This window comes from Tarenaya hassleriana, unplaced genomic scaffold (genome assembly GCF_000463585.1).
Source record: "Tarenaya hassleriana unplaced genomic scaffold, ASM46358v1 Cleome35, whole genome shotgun sequence".
Taxonomy (NCBI): Eukaryota; Viridiplantae; Streptophyta; class Magnoliopsida; order Brassicales; family Cleomaceae; genus Tarenaya; species Tarenaya hassleriana.
In genome coordinates this window covers 121491-128518 of record NW_010966617.1, presented here as the reverse complement: position 1 = coordinate 128518, position 7028 = coordinate 121491, and positions in this window count along the sequence as shown.

Sequence of the window (7028 nt, the reverse complement as noted above, 5' to 3'; positions counted from 1 at the left end):
GGGGGGGGATATGCATGTGGGTAATGACTAAATAATAAGAGAGGAGCCAGCGAAATCAAAGCTGACTTTGAAAGGAGGACAAGTCGGACCGAATTTCACGACGGAATGGACCGACCGAAATAAATCAGACTATAATCAATCTCATGGAATGTTAATTCTAAAAATAAATCAAATTTAAATGCGCGGATCGGTCCATTCATCGTGGCGTCTCCCACTGATTTCATATTAAGACACGTGCATGTGTTATATAGTTCATCTCCAAATGTACATACATATATATATATATATAAATAAATAATTTGGTATATTAATTGTTAGTGTGTTTCCAACACGGAAGTCCCGTTACACTCGCAAGGAATAGTTTTCCATTATTGAATAAGGCTTCTTATGATAATATATTAATATTCACCAATTATTATTATTATTATTACTAGGTGAGGACCGCGCAAAGCGCGGGTTGTTATGATTTTTTTTATAAAATTTATTGATATTAATATAATAAAATGAAATAAACAATTTATTTGATATAAAATATATATCTATAAAATTAAATATTATAACTTCACCTTTGTATAAAAAAGTTGGAAAAATATGTTAGTTGTTGTATAAACGATTCAATGTCAATGATTTATTCTGATTATACTTAATATCGATCTAATTTGTTTGTTTCTCTCTACTAAAAAAATTAGTTACATAGTAAAAATATAAAAAAATATATATATTCTTAACATTGACGAACTTGAAAAAAATTTCATCAGGTAACAATAATACATATATAAAATATAAAAAAAATAATAAATTATACAATCACTTGAAAAATGATTATATCATCCAAATCAATTTATTTTTACATTAAAAGATTAACCGAGAATTTGATACGATTGAGATTTTATCACTATCTTCAGACGTCAATGCAAAATTTTCAAAAAAGATTGTGTATTAATTTCTCTATAAAATCAAATAGAAAATCAAATAAATATGTATAATAACAAATTTATTTGCATGACAATTATATAGGAAAAATGGACAAAATAATAAGAATTGTTTAAAATAAAAATCATATAAAATAAAAAAGAAGTAAAAATAAAAAATAAAGAAGGGTTATACAAAAAATTTAATGGGGCATTTTGTTTGAAATTTTATTAAAACTTATAAATAGTTCTTTTTTAAATATTATGGATCTCTCTCTATATATTTATATACATATATCTTTTTTTAATTTCGTAAAATAATTCTACACAAATATGCAATCGAATAAACAAACTAAATAATTAAGTGGATTGAGATTTCTGAATATTTATTAAAAATATATATATGGATCAGTATTTAAGATGTTTTTTTACCAAGTCATGTCATTCTCACCTGTAAAAGTTAATTTAAATTCACTCATATAAAAAGTAAAAAATCGAATAAACACATATGTATATATATTAATTAAATTATTTCTTAGTCCATGTTTATATTTAACCAATAAATTAACTTTTATTAAACTATCTACTATTTGATATTTATATTTGATCAATGTTCTACTAACCATATATTTATTTGTTAATGTTTTATTCCTAATTTTTTATTTAATACTTATTATTTTTATAAAACTAATAACGATTCTTTTTTGTGTATATTTAGTTTGAAGGGTATATGTAATTTAAATTTAAAATTTATTATATTTTATAAATTTGCATTTAATTTTTATTAAAAAAATAATAACAAATTGTATGAATCTTTCATTCACCAATTTATTTTCTCTAATTCCATTTTAAAATCTTATCATTTAGTTTTATTATAATTGTTTTATAATTATATATTTTATTTATCTATTTTTATTTTATAAATCAATAAACCACATCTAAAATAAAAATAAATTTTATTCAAATAATTATATTTTGATATATTTTTATTGTTTTATTTTTAATTACTCATTTATCCATTTCAAAATTTTTTGTTTAATTTTATATTTATTTTATTTTATTTTAAAAGTTTTTCTTTTAATTTTTTAATAACATGTTCTATATCATTAAAGGAAAAAATTAAATTCAACTCATTCTATATATCTAGGGATAGATATAATATCCCGAAAAACTGATCATATCCATTGTTCGATTCGTATCTGAACCGAAAACTCGGATACCTACAGTTGACGGATCGAATATGAATATTGGTTTCAAAATATTTGTCAGATACGAATCGGATACGCATATCAAAATAAAATTATCCACATATCTGATTCGATATGTATTTTTTGTAATTTTAAGTATATATAATTAATTTGGTAATTAATTTATATATAAAGGTAACTTTGTTAAAATAAAAAATTTAAAATATGGTAGGATCTTTTTTCAAGAGTTCTTACAGTTTTTCAAGAGTTCTAACACTTTTGTATGCACCTCTCCCTTCTCTCTCTTTTTCTCTCTCTTTAATAATCCACCATCTTTACTATTCTTTCAATCTCTCTACGATGATTTATTAAGTGATAAGGTACTTTCTCAATCCATCATTGTTTTCGATTCCTGTTGCTATTCAGATGTTTGTTTGTAGCTAAATCATTGTTAAATAGATTTATGTTAAAAGAGACCGAAACGCGTGTAGAGCCTACGACGTTCTCTTACTTCTCACCTAGCCGCTTCTTTTTTATTTGATTGTTATTTGAAATTTCTAGACCAAAGAAAAAGCTCTTGAATCCGTTCAAAGAAAAGAAAGAGAGTGCGGATAAATTTCTAATGGAGTGAAACTCTTGAATCCTGACTCGTTAGCAGTTACACTTACTCAATGGGAGAGTTTGTCTTTGGAATGACGATGGATGATGACGGATGATGTCTAATTGGTTGCTAACACTATTTCATTTTTTTGGCCTCCTATTGACCATTTTATTTCGATTTTCATTATTTTTTTCTAAGATGTATATGTATATATATAGATATATGTATATATGGATATTTGATTTTTTGTTTTTTTTTGTTATTTTTATATCGAATACGGATATTTGTAAATATCCGTGTTTTTTATGGATATCTGAATTTGCAAATATTCGAAAACTATGAATCAGATACGAATATAGAAATATAATATTCGTACCCAATTTGTGTCCATCTTTATTATAATAATATGATATACCTATCTAATTTACATTTCATAACCCAATATATAATTTAAAATAAACTAAATAAATAATCAAATACAAAATAAATAAATAAATATATAAATACAATATGTATAATAAAAGACAAACTTCGATAAAATTATAATAATTATTTGAGTATAATAATATTGGTATCTATATAGAAAAATCGTTGGCATGATCATGTTTAAAAAGTTTTGTAAATATAATTAGTTAAAAAATAAAATTATTTTAATTTATTTATTTTTTACCTATATTATAAACAATTTATCATGATTATTTAATTTTTCTTTTGTAAATTTTATATTTTAGATACTATTTCACTATTTTACTAAGTTGTATGATTTGTAACATCAATTATTTTAAACAAATTTCATATAAAATAGTTGAATATGAATCTTTTTATTTAAGCTGATAATTTTGGTAGTAATTTGAAAATTTTTCTGCAATATCGTATAATGTATGTTTTGTTTATGTCTTTATTGGTATTTTAATTGAGCAATAATAAAATAATTAAAATAAGTTTAATTTGTTAATTCAGATCCATCAAACACTAATTTATTTCAAAATCATAAAAATCATTATTAAAAAAATTAAGTTCTTAATAATAATTCTTTATAAATTTGATAAAGCAATTCTTGCCACCAAAAAAATATAGTATATAATATAAATAGAAAATATTGATATATCTTTTTAATATCTTTTTAATGTATGCTTACTCAATTTGTTAGTTTATCTGTTAATGATATTTTTTACTTAGTTTGTATAAGTAAAAGTTTTAAATAATAAATTTTAAATATGAGATTAAATTTTAGTAAGTTGTAAAGTTAAAATTTTTTTTTGTGTTTATCCCATTTAAATTTTATATTTTTATATTTATAAAACTGATAACTATTCATTTTTTAGCATATTCAGTTTTAAAGATATTCTCACTTTAAACTTGGAATTTATTACATCTTTAAAATATTCATTTATTTTGTATTAAAAATAACAAATAAATAATCAAATAATAAATAATAAAATTAATAAATAAATAACTTAACACATACATACATATGTATATACACACATATATATACGTACAAACATACATACATAATTTTGTCCATACATTTTTTTGATTTAATTGATTTAATCTAAATTTAAATTTTATTACATGTATAAAAATATTTTTTTAAAAATAGTAATAAATTATATAAGAAACGATTAAATTTATCTTGTCTTAATCTATTTTAAAATAACCTTCAACTATTATTTATATTAAAAAAAAGTTTTTATTTCAATTCATTATAAAAAGTAAAAATCCAAAAAAACACGGAGTTTTGCAATGTTGATGGAAAAAATATTGAACTTGTGTTATTATCAAATAAACATTAAACTTTTAAGTGAGTTTAAAAAAACATGAAACTTTTTAATTGATCCAAAAAAATATATAAATTTTTGTGGAATTGTAAAAAAAATACTAAACTTTTTAAATGATTCAAAAAAAACATATGAACTATATACAATTTGTCCAAAAAACCAACCACAATAATTTGACATGTATGAATTTTTTTGTATCACGTCAAATCGTTTGTTTATTTTGACAATCGTAGAAGAATTAACTGTTTTTTTTTATAAATTTTAAAAAATTAATATTTATTTGGTAAAATCAAGAGTTCAGTGTCTTTTTATTTCAAAATTAAAAAGTTTAGTATTTTTTTTGTGATTTTCTCTTATAAAAATGATCATCAACTATATAAATATTATAAACATAAAATTGTTTTAAACTCCTTAGTCAAAATATAAATGTTTTCCACATAGAATAAATCAAATATTAAAGATTTCTATATGAATACAAATTTTTTAGAATATTAGTATATTTCCACTAAAACAACAACAACAACAACAACAATAATAATAATAATAATAATATAATAATAATAATAATATTATTATTATTATTATTAAACGATAATCTAATAATCATATTTTGGAAATAATTATACCAATTGCATTAATATATTACATAGTAATATTTTAGTTTGTTTATTTGCTTATCTATGAACATGACAATGTTTTCGATTTTTGAGTAAAGGTACGGATTTAGAGTATAAAACAGTTCATTTATGATATCTTTGTATTATTTCATGTAATCTATATTTCTGTGTGCTTAAAGAAAATATTTGTTCTTGTTGATTTGAGATCAAGTCTAGTAAGAAAAATTAATGAGATGAAGAAGAGAGAAGATAAAGTTAAAAAAAAATGTTTTTCTAATTACTCTTCTTTATTGGTATTTGTGTACACATGCTGCCAAAATATTCGCTGCTACGTATTTGGTACCGCAGTACATATAGTACAATTAGCTGAAAATTCATTATCATATTAATATATATACATATATTTATTTCTTAATGGCCCAATAGGCCCAAATCCACTTTTATTATCTTTTGTTATCAATCCTTCTGCGAAACAAACACGAAAAAAACCTAAAAAACGATGCAGAAATGACCCTACCCACCGGATTTGAAAACCGTACCTTAGGTTTCTTGAACTTGGCGCCGAAACATGAAATGAAGGAGGTGAGTATATATATGCATATATTTTAGATAATATGCATCTTACCTATAAAAGATAACCACAAAAAAGATATAAAATGGAAGAAGGATTGGTACTAAAAGTAAAATACCGGAACTTTGGAGTACATGTTCGAATTTGAATGTCGGCATGAGGTAATAGTTAGATTCAACGACCTCTCCAATATGTATTGTGACTCAACCTCTGCTACAGGATCCATCCTGTATGCCATGAAAACTACTAAACATTGAATATTGGACGTAACGTATTGGTGAATATATACATGTGTTTGGAATTTATGAAACTTTTATGTATTTAATTATTATCCATCAATGTTCCTAACATAAGATTGATTAATATTCCAATATAAATTCATATTCAATAGTAACATATAATATTTCTTAATAAATTTAAACCATTAGTATTAAATCTCTGACGGTTTTAGAATATAAAACAAAAAATTAATTAATACCAACTTTACGTATCAAGCTATACACCATCAAATCTCTATTATAATATAAAATAAATTACTCTTAGTTGGTTTTCATTGTTGGGCTACCGAAATATCTTGGACCGTTTTTTTATAATTTTTTGTTTACTCCGCTAAGTAATCCAAAAGTAAATGACTCCAAAATAATTGTATTCATTAGTAGATGTTTTGGCCTTTTTATCAATTAATTTTTTGGTTTATTTTATTTTATTTTTCATATTGCTTATTATATGCAAAAAATTAAACCAATAAAAAATAACGCAACCATTTGTTGGATTGTATATAACATTGTTAATTCACTATGTTTAGGTTGAAGATAAATTTACAAATTGTCATAATAATATAATTATTTTATCCTAATGTGTAAAACATAATTAGTTGTACCAATAGCTATATAAAAGAATGTCACATATATGATGAGGTGGAGGATGAGAGACTATAATTAAAGATTTTGAATGAAAAAAATGCTATATGGATAATGAGATGGCAAAAAAAATGATATATGGATGATGAGGTGGATTTCGAAGAGTCAAACATTTCGTTATTTAATTAACAATGGGATAAAAATTCAAACTAATATTTTAATCAAATTCCATATAAAATTCGAATAAATATATTATTTTTAAAATCGAATCCAAACTATAACCGAAAAACAAAAGATTTTATTTAAAAAATAAACATTTTTATCGGTAAAATACATTATATTATAACCTGAAATCAAACCGAAACTAATATAAAAACGAATAGATAGTAATTTTTTTATAAAAATGAAATAACCAAAAACCGAACATTATGGATTCGAAAACCCGAAATAACCACTCCTACAACTCGTGTAGGTGCACTATTAGTCTATCAGGCGGTAAG